This window comes from Dipodomys ordii, unplaced genomic scaffold, assembly GCF_000151885.1.
Source record: "Dipodomys ordii isolate 6190 unplaced genomic scaffold, Dord_2.0 Scaffold50, whole genome shotgun sequence".
Classification (NCBI taxonomy): Eukaryota; Metazoa; Chordata; class Mammalia; order Rodentia; family Heteromyidae; genus Dipodomys; species Dipodomys ordii.
The window spans coordinates 424,775-439,726 of NW_012267266.1; the positions used below are offsets into that span (position 1 = coordinate 424,775).

At 39.1% G+C, this 14,952-nt stretch overlaps 1 protein-coding gene across 4 annotated transcripts in view; it reads right to left on the bottom strand.

Annotated features, from left to right (window-relative positions):
• Arhgap26 (Rho GTPase activating protein 26) overlaps positions 1–14,952 on the bottom strand; it is a 462,007-nt gene that overhangs the window by 61,334 nt on the left and 385,721 nt on the right. The gene's annotated exons all lie outside the window — the stretch shown is intronic.

Sequence of the window (14,952 nt, forward strand, 5' to 3'; positions counted from 1 at the left end):
ACCATAGAATTGCTCAATGCAGGAACCCTCAATTTGTAAAAGTACACTCTCCACAATAAAATTAAGTAAGCCTGTAATATACACAGTGAAGACATTCAGTGAGATCAGGCAGCATGCTTGCCTAGCATGTATGAATGAGGCCCTAGGTTTGTTCTCCAGCATCACAAAAAAGGCAAGTCATGGGATACCTGCATCACAACACTGAAATTTCTTGAACTACACTAAGAAAAAAAAGGGAACAAGAAGCATTTTTCCTAGGGATACATCTTGTTCCTGTTGCTGCTTGCTCTTTACCTGAGCCACTGTATTATTACAGTTGTTTGGACTTTTAAAATGTTCTTCTGTACCTCATCTCATCAGCAATTAACTTTCAGCTCTTTGAATGTAAAACTTGTATGAGTGGTGCTTCCAAAATATTGGAAAAGGGGAAACCTAGTAACCAAGTTTATTATAATTGTGTAGAAGTTAAGGTCTATCCTGCATAAGACAACCTTAGAAGCTTCTCTACCTTCAGTTCTGCAGGAAGAGTAAGTAACCAGCCTCTCTGGCAACAGGTGATTTTACATTACTTTTTTGCCACAAGACTGGCCACCAGCCAATGAACTGACTTAGCAGAAAGCTGAGTTTAGCCAATCAGACTGTTTCTCAGGAAACAGGGCAAGGAATCAGAGAATTCACCAGAAGCTGAGGGTGAAAGTCCATGGAAAGGGAAGCTATAGGATAGCACTGTGGCCAAAAGAGGGCTTGGCAAGCCAATGTTATAAGGAAACAGAGTCATGAAGGGGGGGGATGACACATACCCCAAATGGTGGCAATGATAAGCCAGGTGGGTAACATCAAGCAAAAGCAGAGAGCCAAGACAGCTAACATACCAAGGAGCTGAAGCGTGGTTATATGGAGCCAAAAGAGCCTATGACTTCCTTCTGATCCTTGCCTTCCCCGCACTGGCCCCAGTTGCCTGTAACTATTGTTCTGCCTGAACCCCTGAGCATTCTTTCTTAGTATTCTGGCCTGAGCTGCCCTTTCATATTTCCTTGATCACTCTAACCTGAGGTAGGCAACAGTAATAGAGACCTGACAGAATTGTGGCTCTTCTGGTGACTCAGCTTTTGTGCTCACTGCCAGGTGTGTGGTGCATTGTCGGGGTAGAGTTACAGTATTCATTCGTTCATTCATTCATTTATATTGTAAAGGTGTACAGAGGGGTTAAAGTTACATAAGTCAGGTAATAAGTACATTTCCTTAAATGTGATTGGATCCTGGTGTAGCCTCCCTTCTCACTATGTGCCCATCATGAAGTGACCTCTAAAGATATGTGAAATTCTTAGTTATTTTCACATATTATAGCAGGTGACCTTTATTAAGCACTAGAAGCCATGCAAAGTGGTTTCCATATCTACTTCATTTAATTGATAAAACAGTATAAGAAGTGGATACTATTATTTCCTGTTGAACAGATCGAGTTTACAGAAGAGAAGTAACTTGTTCACTGTAAAAGAACTAATGACCAGCAGAGGTGGGGTATGACCTCAAGTCTGTCCCCAGCAGCCAAACTGTTAGTACTGTGAAAGATTAAATATTAAGTACCATTTAAAAACAAAATGAAGGCTTTATGAGGTAACTTGGTTACATGGAACACCACACATGAAAATCCCTGTAACTCGAACTTTCTTTTTTAGATCATTCTTTTTTCTCCAAGTTCCTTCCCTATTGAAAATACCTGGTCTCTCTTTCCTCTTCTTCTCAATGCCACCAAAAACTTTTACCTATACTCGGAAAAAAAACAGAGCACGGCCTTTAGAGGGGGAGGTCTTGATTTCACCTCAAACTTCACACAGACACACAATTCAGTTTCACAGCTGCAGCATGGAACGAGGCCAGCCCTTCTGTGACACATAGGAAAGTAATCTTGGAAGGTTGGTATCCTTTCCAGAAAAAAGGGGCTGCCTTCATAGGTGGCAAAACATAGAGGTCAGCTCAACTGAGTAGAGATAGTGTTTTCATTTTCTAATTTACAGAAAATCCTGTACTTTTACATGAATCTAAAGTAAACCTAAGCATAAGGCTCTGCGCAGCATACAAATATAGTTCTGCTGAAAATCACACTGCTCTCCTGTTTGGGTGTCCAACCCACTGATTATATATTCAGATTGTAGATGAGGGTCTTAGATTTCACTCAACATTTTTGCACATACAGATTTAATTCTTCGTGAGGTGTGCCAAGTTCAGTGGGTCACAGTATGAACTTACCCGTAAAGGGTAAACTCAAAATGATTCACAAGGTGGAAAGCTGGCTTAGACTATTTCAACAGAGTATTCAAGTTATGGCTTCATGGAGCTCGCTATGCTCTACTTCAGAGCCAGCTGTATTTGAAGTATTAACTCCACTCTGGTTTTATTAGTCCACCCTTTGTATTATCTCTGGACTTAGTATACAATAGAAAAAAATAAACTCTAGAAGCTGACATTTCCAGAAGTAGAAGATAAGCCAAGGAAAATCAATTAGGTATACAAAGAAAAATACAGCAAGAAGAGTTTCTTCCTACATAATACTGAACTGAGTGCTTGCTTATAGGCAAAAGATCTAATTGATCTGTGCTGAAATTCAAGGCAGAACTTAGGAACTGACTTGCAAGGAAGAGATAATTTTATTTAGAATTTCTTTATAGGAAAGAACCAGAAAAAAAGAGCCTTTGGCCTCATATAGAGATTTAGGTACTGCATTAAAATTTACTGGCAAAACTCTCCCTAACCCACAGCAAGGCACAGTCTCTCATCACTTATTTTTTCCTGGCTACACTGATTCAGAGTTTAAAGATCTACTACTTCTCAAAACTTTCCTTTCCCATATAAAGTCGGGAACAATCCTTTAAGTATGAGCTAAAATTTAATTTAACAGAGTATTTAGTGTAGGGCTTTATACTGGGAAGTGTTATGGATTTTTGCCACTACAAATATTAGTAAAATTCTAATTGGAAAGAACAAATTGCACAAATATGTAAATATGTCATAATGAGAACCTCTCTTGGGAAGAGGACTTATAAATTCAACATTCAAATGATAAGACACTGACTTTTTAATCACATTTTTGCAATCCAAATTTTAAGTTTATGGACATCTAAAACATAGGAGCCATTACAGACTTTGGTGGGGAAAAAAATATTTGATCTTTCCTAAGCCTAGTCCTTAACAATCAGCAGTCTGAGAGGTAAGAAGCCTGTTGGTGAACAAGATAAAAGTTACATTATGAAACCAGAGTGCCTCCTCCTCAAATCACAGTTAGACCAATATAGACAAGAAAACTATAAACGTAGATACAGACACAGATGATGAAGCAAGGAAATAACTGGAAGCCCTGCCCACACAATGTGCAGCTGCAAAGAAACTTCATTCAACATTAAATTTATTTGTTTGTTTGGTCAGTTGTGGGGCTTGATCTCAGGGGCTAGGAGTTGTCCCTGAGCTTTTTCTGATCAAGGCTAATGCTCTTATCACTTTGACCCACAGAACCACTTCCTATTTTCTGGTGGTTAATTAGAGATAAGAATCTAATGGACTTTCCTTCCAGGGCTGACTTCAAACTGTGATCCTCAGATCTCACCATCTGTAGAGGCTAGCATTACAGCTGTGAGCTACTGGAGCCTGGCTAGACATTACATATTTTGAATAAATGGTGAAGCCACTTACTAATTAAAATTTTATATTGTCAGTAACACTCTGCTACATAAGTGAGCTAACATGTCCACCCTTCCTCCAAATCTGGACAATAAGAGATTTGAAAGAGATTTGAGGCAAGAGTACAACTCACCAAATTTCATAGAGTCTAGAATAATGACTTTGCAATAGGTTTTCAATAAATGTGAGAGGACTGTGAAGAACTGTCAAATATGGCTGACTCTGGATGCTTTTTTTTTTTTTTTAAATTATCGGTCATGGGGGTTGAACTCTGGGTCTGAGGGCTGTCCCTCAGCTCTTCAGCTCAAGGCTAGCGCTTTCCCACTTGAGCCACAGTGCCACTTCCACTTTTTCTGTTTATGTGGTGATGAGGGATCGAACCTAGGGCCTTATGCATGTGAGGCAAGCACTCTACCACTTAGCCACCTTTCCAGCCCCTGAATGCTAATTCCTGATGATGCCTGTGGATTATGATTCTAGACCAGTTAATACTTCAGAGTGCAGTTGGGCTATGGTAGTAAATGGTAGTACCATCCTCCAAAGGGAAACAGAAGGTGCAAATAAGTTTGTGTTCTACAGAGATTTATGAGTAGAGAAGAGAGCAAGAACAACTGGTAGGTATTTGCTTGCTAGTAATTAAATCTTTGCCTATTTCTCTTGGCATAATGAAGGGTCTAATTTCTGTCTGGGATGATTATATTGGCAATGACAATCACTAGTATGAATCTTGTCTTTCCTGGATTAGTGTATCCAGGATTTCCATGATTCTACTACTTCATTCTTGATCTCCTGCCAGTTTTACTATGACAACTGAACATTGCAAGTGCTGATAGGATAACTAAGGCCATATTTCTTCTAGTTCCATTTCCATACAATGGATAAAGAGAAGAGTAGGAAGAAGGAAGGATATATGTGTCTGGGGTGGGAGCCTGTTTTTTCTCTCAGAGGAAGTAGAGTCGTATGGAGTTCCTACCATTAAGTCTACGCTGTAAGGCACAGCATGTGGATACTACAGGAGCATGACAGCTTCTTGAGACAGTAAAAGCAAGGAAACTCATACGAAGAGAAAAGATGTCTCCTGTGCTGCAGCTCTGGATTTGTCATCTTCCAAGCAATATTCTTCAAGGCAAAGTGCAAGAGTTAGTGGGTTTGTGTCATCTTTGTCAATGATTTCTGACATAACAGACTTGCCAATTCTCCTCCCCTTCTATTCCTGGTGTCTCTATCCTCAAATTCAAGTCTGAGTTCCACCTACTTAAATCTTCTAAGGTTGTGAGAAGAGAGCTGAACAAAAGACTCTGAACAGGGTTTTCCAACTTGTTCAAAACCTAGGATGCTTTCTACTCTATCTCACTACCTAGTCACAAGCATATAAAACAAAAAACATTTTTTTAGTAATTATAAGCAGCCTGACTTCTGCTTTTACAATTGAAGCTGAAGGCCCTGAAAAATTACTAAAATGTCCCTTGGCCATTAGCACAAAGCAGGTGATCTTTACTCTCCTGAGACGAACACAGGTGATTTCAGCTGTGTGTCTGAGGTTACCAGGGCAACTGCTGATTATTATTGAGCAACTCCAGTGTATCTCCATAAAGGTCAGAAGTGAAGGCTTTTCCATTATATATTCTGCTTTAAAATGAGCTTTTTAAGGGAAATTGAGTAGATAGCAGATGGAAAGTGACAGACAAAGATCACATGAACTAACTATACATAGCTTAATATAACTGAACTACTTAATTTTCACATTGTTGGTTGGGGTGTGTGTAAGGAGTTCATGAGTAGTTTCAACATTCAAAAGTACTTTCTATTTTCCTAAGTTAGGCTTTCCACATTTTAGTATAAAGTCTGAAATAGTTCAGAGGCAGGGGCCTAACTTGATTCATTCCACTTAGCTCCCTGAGAGCTCAATTCATCTCCATGAAAGATCTTGCTGTGCTGAGAGTTAGTTACCACGTTTACCTAAACTGACCTGGAACCCTGAACAGGACAGCTTTGATAGAAAGAGTCATATGGCCATTGGTAGAATGACATAATGGCTTAATTTCATTGTTAGTACCTCTACAGCTATACCTTTTTGGTGTAAGACTTTGTTCTCCAAACTATGCTCAGACTCTAGCTACTAAGGATATATAAGATCTTAATAATTAAAATGAACATTTCTTCCTCAAAGGATACATCACACAGTTTTAAGAAAACGAATGAATGGTAACTCCAAAATCAGGCAAGTATATTTTTAATTGCGTTTCTGAAGGTGAACAAAAGTAAACATGTAAAAAATTCCCATACTACATAAAGGTAGTTCTTCCCACCATAGGCCGCTGGACCATCTGCCACCTTCAGAAATGAGACAGTCATACAGATTCATTCCTCTGCATCATCCCAGAAATATTTCAGACATGTATACACACTTGCATGGCTAACTCTTGGAGTCTTACATAATTGGTATTACATAATATACAAGAGTGCTTTTCAACTCTAGCTGCCTATCAAAATCTCTTGGAAAGCTTTTTTAAAAAAAAACAAGACTAAGAGTCTTGGTGTTGGTATTTTCTAATCTTAGGCTCCCCAGGTAATGCTAGTATGCAAGTTGGCTTGTGAGTCAAGGTTATCTACCACCTCTTTCTCCTTTGCAGGTCCCTGTGTAGCAACACTTAGGATGACCTTATTCTCCTGATGTACTGGATAGTATTTCACCTTACAAAATGTACCAGGAAGTCCTTTCTTGTTGAGCATCCCTACTGTTTGCACCACGGCTATGCTGGACTGTGGTACTCACCTCTCTAGACACCTCCAGACAGCTCTTCCTCCTGCCCCTTCTCTGGGAGCTAACAGCATTGGTTCATTAGAAGGATTTCTGCACTCTCTGGATTTCTATTGAGTTTGCCAATGGGGAGTTCTGTCAGGATAGCAGGAGGAGGAAGAAGAGGGCCTAGGCATTAACTCCATTTTCCACTTACCTGTGTCCCTTGGGCACAGGTTACTGCTCCTTTTAAGGCACCTATTAGAGAACTCTCTCTCACTTTCTGGATTCTAGAACCATTTTCAACTCGTGTCCCTATAGCCTAAAAGTGGTGACTGCTTGGAAGTCAATATCCCTGGCTTATTGTACTATGTCATGTGATTCTTTCCCACAAACCCTTTTATGAATAAATCTCTTTGAATTATGCTATTCTGATTGGGTAATATTTCTTTCGGGATCCAAAAACATCATACATAAATGGGCAATTCTGCTTCTATTTCTCTATAGACAGTTACCATCTTGTTTTTCCCTAAAGAAATTCTTCTCCCACTAGGCAATAAGAGGTAACAGGATAATACTTAAAGAAGTGATTGCATCCTTTTCTCTGAACATTTTTTAATGACAGACAAGGGATAGTCCAATCACCAGCTGTCTGTCTTCAACTTGTAAAGAGTATCGGAAGGAACATGGAAGCAATGTATTAGTGAGAAACACACTGCTTCCCTGTGAAGGAAGTTGATAGACATTGGAATAGAACCCAATGGAGCAGATGCAGTAAATGACTAAGATGCCAAGTTTCAGAATGATTTTTTTCTTCAGAATTGTTTTCCTTTTTGTCATAATAGTAGTCAAATTAACACACAGTCAGAGGCTGCAGAGGAATTCCTGAGGCTAAATTATTCCCCAATGAAGGCTTGAGATTGCAATTAGTTTCTAGTATAATTAGTGTAGCTCCAGTTGGCTCCACCCAAGAGAAAAACAGTAGGGTAGGTAGCTTGACAAGGCTCCTCAAGGAATACACTCTTGCCTACTGAATTTGTACAAACATCTTGAAGCCTTTTATAAGGCAGTGCTTCCACTGATTTCAATGTGTTTTAATACTCATAGTTTATCAATGTTAGATGTGTTGTTGAAAATTATTTTTAATCAAGGTTGCTTTTGTGTTATATCAAGGTCAAATAAATACTCTCAAATACTGACTGCCTATCTAATGCTAGTACTAAAATAAATCGACACAAAGAGCTTGTTCATTGGTGGGAGATGGTCCTAGAACAGATAATACAGTAAAAATAATTACATATTGCTTATTAATAAATATATGTTCTGAGAAATGTATCCATAAATGATTTATTCAATGGGGGAACAAAACAGAATTGAACAAATTAAGACAGCTATGGTGTCACTAGGTGATATAACCATAAGGAACCACTGTTATATATGCTATCCATTACAGTTGGCCCAAATGGTATTGTTTATATGCCACTATGCATTATTTATAGATCAATATGCCATAACAATGTATAGTACAACCAATTTTTAGACTTCTTACTCTGAACTAAACTATCTACCTAATGTGACAACAAGGCATTATTTCTATCTACCATTGAATCAGCTTTAAAGGTAGATATAATCATTACTATTCTCAGAAGAGCTCAGAGAGGGCAAATATTACTGGCTCAATTTTGCATAGTTAAGAAATGGCCTTCACTCTAGCCAAAACCTACTGAATTTTGTCCAACTCATTTCTTGTCTGATAATTCCCATACCCACCCTTTGCTGCAGCAGTTTTGCAAATATTCATTGAAAACTGCTGTCCATGTTGATGGAGATCCACTATTTTCAATATCACAGCTGCTTTCTTGTCATCTCTAGCATCTTAGTTTTCTCATAATACATGAGTAGATTGTTCAGTGAAAATATTTGCTGGCATAAATGATGAACCCATCTTCTCTTGATTTGGGACCAAGAGGCCTATATTTGGACAGCAATTGGCTAAGCTTTCTTAGGGAATCTGAAAATGCCACACTAGTGAACTGATCTGATTGGACACCTCTGAAAATCAAATCCACCTCTATGTAACCATTTAAGTTGTTAAAGACCTGAAAGGCTGGGGGGAGGGGCATCTGTGAAGCCCACTACTGTTTTCACTGCACAATCAGAATGCAAGGACTGACACAGCCTTAGCCATCAGAGCTTTACAATAATGTAAATCCTGGTTTGTATTCTGTAAGTTCAACAACCTAATATCCTGTACTATTATGTCCCATGGTTCTTAAGACAAGCATAGATCAGAGTTACAACAGGGATATCCACAGACTTTTGGGCCCAGTTCACTGATTCCATATGTCTGAGGTAGGGCAGGGATAGTGGTGGAGATTTCTACCTAGCAGGCTTAAGGTGACGTCCATGACAATGCTGCATACAACCACACTCTGAGCATTCACACTAAACTCAGATTACCTGGGAAAATTAGTGCAAACATGACTCAATGCAGAGAAGGGTTAAAAACCAAGATCTTGAGGCTATTTCCCTAGCTAAGAAGCATCTGCCTCCCAGATTCACTAACATGGTTTCAAAAGCAGTACTTTAACACTTATGTATTTTTAATTTGCCCAAAGTAGAATCTGAATCTACAATAAGTTTCTTTGCACATTATATACACAGTGGGAGAAACAATTCCAAATTAACCCTAAGTGAGAAAAATAGTGCTGCAGATAGAGTGCCTTCAAAGTGCTGAAAGTGCTGAAAGCCATGTGAAATCTTAAGCCTATATCCTTCCCTAAAGATTCATCAAAGGTCTCGGGTTTAAAATACCTAACAATGGTCTACACAAATGAAAAAGGTACCAGAAGGCATTTGAGGACAGCTCAACGCAGAATGAAACTCATTCACTCATACCTTCAATTATAACCCTCAAGGCCTCAAGGCCTTTAAGCATGCATTATCTTGGCATGGCAAGTTTAAAGAATTATTTTAGATTATTAATAAGATTAATAAGCTTAGAGAACAATATACACCCTTTAAGTGACTTTGGTTTATAGAAGTGAAAAAAAGAGTAATATGTTATGGCAAACATATTCTCATGATTTCTATGCTGCTGGAAACAGGGATGTGGCTATGCATGAAAATGGTACCTACTGCCTCCCATAGCCCTTCGCAGACAAGCTGTAGAAAGCCAAGCGTCACTGATTAACCTGAGACACTTGAGACAGAAATATACTGGGTCATAAAGTGTGAGGGTTATCTCAAGGAGTGTTTATATTAAAAAATGAAGACTCACTAATAACAAAGAGCATTTATTTAATAAATTTCAGATGAATTATCATGTGGGAAAAGCCACCTTCAACCAAGTGAAGCACATCTGATTTGTTAGAGAGATCTTGTCTAAAGAAAGGGAAAAGCCAAATGTATGCTACCCAGAGATGTAACCAGGTCACACCAGCAATAATCACACAACACATCAAGGGAATGTGGCTTGTAAGTGTAGCCTCTGTAGCCCTGTAGCCCTCTGTAGCCTCTGAGCTAGAGGTGACAGAAGGAAAGTTTCAGACATATCCAAGAAATAGCAGAAAACAAGGAAGCTGGACTTGAGGGGGTGGGGAAACAGTGGGAGAGCTTTGAGAAGTAGCAAGAAAGTCAAATGATTCCTGAAGAAAAGGATTATGCTTTCAAGTGACTGCCCAAGTGTTCTGCCAAGACAGAACAAAGATCTTTTCTGCTCACAGGTGGGTAAGCAGCAGTATCCTCATTCTCCCAGGAAGATCCTCCTCTGAAAACAGATCAAACCCCAGGGGAAAACTTCCTCTCTCCAAAGCCTGCATTCCAAAGAATGACAAAGACATTTCTAGTAAAATCATAGTTGCTTCTTTGGGTGTAACTTTTTTGGCACACAGAGGAACTGGGATGATTAAATTACTTTTAAAATGTCATTACTGATCACTTTTCTAATGCTTATTATTCATGTTATGATTCATTTAGCCTCAACAAATAACACTACATACATATCTCATCAGGTATCCTGTGGGACAGGAACCCTTACTGGTCTTGAGTTAAGGTGGGGTAGCACCTCTTTCTACAGAAGCAGGTCCTCTTCTGCATAGAAAGATCCAGACTGGACTGGCTCTCACTGTAGGTTCAGATGCCAGGTAAGGAGCTGCTGGGAAAGGTGGGTGGAACATTCAAGGCATTTCTCTACAAAGCAACAGTATATGCCATGGCATATATATACATATATATACATGCTCTACTAGCAAGATAGTGTATGGAGAGAGCACTCCAAAGTAACACTAACAGTTACCACTCATAGTGCTGAATATGTGAAACAGAGAGAAAGGGGTGACCTCAATTATTCCTCTACCAGCTGGGTGCTGTGGCTCACGTCTGTAATCCTAGCTACTCAGGAGGCTGAGATCTGAGGATCGTGGTTCAAAACCAGCCCAGTCAAGAATGTTTGTGAGACTCTTATCTCCAATAAACCACCAGAAAACTGGAAGTGGCGCTGTGGCTCAAGTGGTAGAGTGCTAGCCTTGAGCTGAAGAGCTGAGGGACAGCGCCCAGGCCCAGAGTTCAAGCCCCACGATGGACTACATATATATATATGTTCCTCAATCAACTATGATGGGGAAATCACCTCATTTTACAGACAAGGCACTAAGGTAACTTTTCTCCTCCTCTTCCAAATCTCTATCTCCTTTATTCTACACTAGATTTTTCTACAATAGACTTTCTTGACAACTGATATAGTAGGCATACATTTTCCTCCTGTCTCCACTAGACTATGATATTCATGAGTACAGAATTTCTAGTTTGGTGTTATGTGTGTGTGGGGGGGGGAGGAGGGTGTATGCACGCATGCATGCACCAATACTGGGGCTTGAACTCGGGGCCTGGGCACTGTCTCTTAGCTTTGCTCAGTGTTGGCCTTCTATTCTTGAGCCATGCTTCCACTTCTGGTTTTTTGGTGGTTAATCGGAGATAAGAGTCTCAGATTTTCCTGAGTTGGCTTTAAACTGCAATCCTTAAGTCTCAGCCTTCTAAGTAGCTAGGATTTCAGGTGTGAGCCATCAGCAACCAACATAATTCTGTTTTGGTTGTTTTTTTGTTCCAAAGATTGAACCCAGGGCCTCCCACATGCTAAGTAGTCCTACGTGCTCTACCATAGTCATACTCCCAATTTTCCTCTTCCCATCCCCCACCCCAGTACCAATTCAGAACCTACTGCTCTTGATTTTTTCTTGCTCACAGTTAGTGTTCTACCATTTAATCCGCACCTCCAGTGCTCTAATTTTTTTTTTTAAGCATAGTATCTTCAGCAATCCCAAACTCACCTACCCACAGTAAGTATCTAATTGTTGAATGAATGTAGAACAAATAATAGAGAATATGTAGAAATTTAGAGGGCATCCCTAAAGTCCTCCCCTCCCCCCACAATTTCATCTGAGAGCAGCTGAATCAAACACAGAAGATCCAGGAGTGCTCCAGAGAAACCAGTCTGCCTGGAAGCAGGCCTTGTTTACCCTCTGGATTCCAGGGACAGCTCCAGCATTGCTTGCTGGCAGTAAGGAGGGAGGGGATAATTGACTCTGGCAGGCTCTCACCAGCATTTGGCATGTGTACATCTTTCAGGTCACTAGAAATAATTTAGGAATGCATGTGTGTGTAAAGAGGAAAAGATGAGAAAAATTATTTTATTTATGAGTCTACAGAGCAGTTATTTCATAGAGGCTGGGACCACTTAGTCAAGGACCTCAGGCTGATTTCTACCATGGCTATAAATGTCCCAGATCTACTACCCCCTTTTCTTTCTTAGTCCTGGAGCTTGAACTCTGGGCCTGGGTGTTATCCCTCAGCTCTTCAGCTAAAGGTTAGCACTCTACCACTTGAGCTATATCGCCACTTCTAGTTTTCTGAGTGTTTTATTAGAGACAAGAGTCTCACAGACTTTCCTGCCCAAGCTGGCTTTGAACCAGGATCCTCAGATCTCAGCCTCCTGAGTAGCTAGGATTACAGACATGAGCCACTGGCACCTGGCTCTACTATCCTTTTTTGAATCCTAACAATCCCTTTCACTCCTAACTCAGTAGTCTGAAAAAAATACACACCTAGTAGCTTCTAATTTGGAGGAATTACTGCAATATGCAATGTCCCTATTAGGATATTCCCTAACTTCCCTCACATCATTTATTTCTGCCTTAACAATCACTATCATCTAGAAGAGGTTGGTACCATGTCAACTTGTTGATCACTGTGGAAGGAGGAAAAACAACCACAATATATTACCAGAATTTGGGGGATTATATTACCAGAATTTGTCTGGATTAACTCATGTGGCTGTATTCAAATGATTAGAGGTTAGGGTATAGGGCTTCACTAGGATACCGTGGCCTCTCTATCTAATGGCCTTCCATACTCAAGAAGAATATACTCTTTCACTTAGGAATATGCATTTAAGATTGTACCATGATTTTGCTGTGACTTGAAAGCTCATATTTTTTATTGCTCAATAATTGTTTGAGGCTATTACAGTTTATCCACTCATACCCACTGAAGAATATCATAACTGCTTTCAAGTACTGGCAATTATAAATATGATTGTTGAAAAACATCCATGTATATATTTGTCTGTATATATAAGTTTTGGGTAAATACTAAGGAGCACAAATGCTAGATCATATGGTAAAAAGTGTGTGTAAGATGTTAAGAAACTGTCAAATTGTTTCCCAAGTGCCTGTATTCCTTTGCATTCCCACCAGTTGTGAATGAGGATTTCCACTGCTCTACATCTTCACCAACATCTAATGCTGTCAGTATTCTGAGCTTCAGAATATTCTAATACTGTGAAATGGTGCCTCTTATTTCAATTTTTTTCTTTGTGATAGATGATGTAAAACATTTTTTTCATATGTTTATTTGCTATTTGGATATATTTGGTCAAGAATCTGTTTGGGTTTCTTGTCCATATTTTAACTGTGCTTTTATTAGTATGGATTAATTATTTAAAGGGTATCAATGCAATATTTTCAAACATAAATTAATGTACTTTGATCATAATTCATCCTCTTTATAATTGTTTTATTTTTAAAAATTTAAATTTTTTATTGTAAAGATAAGGTACTGGGGGGTTACAGTTACAGGAGTAAGGTAATGAGTACCTTTCCTATAGAACATTGTTACCTCCTCCTTTGTTTTTACCCTACTATCACTTCCCTCCCCACCTCCCCATCTCCTCCCTCCCTCCCCACCTAAGTTGTAAAGTTCATTTTCAACAGTATCTTGTACATCTCATTTTTTATAATGGGTCAACCTGTATCCTTATTTCAGCATTTTGTTATTTCCCTTCCCCTCCCCAAATTAGAAAAATGTTTATACAAGATGCAGGGCACCAGAATCAAATAAAGTGAAAACGGGTCATATTGTGGGAGAAGAACATAAAAGAAAAAAAATCACATAGTACATTTTAAATATGTTAAAAAAATCATAGCAAGAAAGAAAAACCACTTGTGTACCTATCTTGGGGTTCATTTCACTTAACATCCTCTTATATGGTCATATGTACATTGTTTTTAAGCTTTTCTACTTGTCTGGTAAGATTATCCCAGACATATACAAGGTATTACAAATAAGGGAAACCATGGGACCTATGTTTCTTTGGACCTGGCTTATTTCACTTAATATAAATTTTTCCAAGTCTTCCCATTTCCTAACAAATGGGGCAGTGTCATTCTTTCTGATGGAGGCATAGAATTCCATTGTGTGTGTGTGTATGTGTGTGTGTATACATTATATATATATATATATATATATATATATAAACATAGCTGTGCTGGCCTTAGTGTGGCCTTGTTTGTAATCATTTGGGTAAATGCCCAAAAGTGGGATTGCTGGCTCATAGGGGTCAGGGTTCTGAGGAACCTCCATACTGCTTTCTAGAGTGGTTGAATAAGCTTATACTCCCACCAACAATACAGCAGGGGCCCATTTTGGCCACATACCCTCCACCATCTGTTCTTATTAGATTTCTTGATTATAGCCACTCTAACTGGGGTGAGGTAAAATCTCAATGTTGTTTTGATTTGCATTTCTTTTATGGCCAGAGAAATTGAGCATTTCTTCATGTGCCTATTGGCCATTCTTATTTCCTCTTCAGAGAAGTATCTCTTTAAGTTTTAGACCACTTATTAATCAGGCAGCTGTTTCTTTGGGGATTTGTTATTGGTTGATTTAATTTTCTAAGTAAATATATTTTAGATATGAGGCCCTTGTCCATTGTATGGCTAGTGAAGATCTTCTCCCAATCTGTGGGCTTTCTATTGGTCTTGCTAACTATGTCCTTTGCCATGCAGAAGCTCTGCAGCTTCATGAAATCACGTTTGTCCAACCTTTCTTTGATTTGTTGTGTTTCTGGGTCTCTATTAAGAAAATTTCGGCCTGTGCCAAGGAGACCTAGGGTTACTCCTATTTCATCCTGTAATGTTTTCAGGGTATCTGCTTTGACTTCAAAGTCTTTGATCCATTTGGAGTTGTTTCTGGTATAAGGT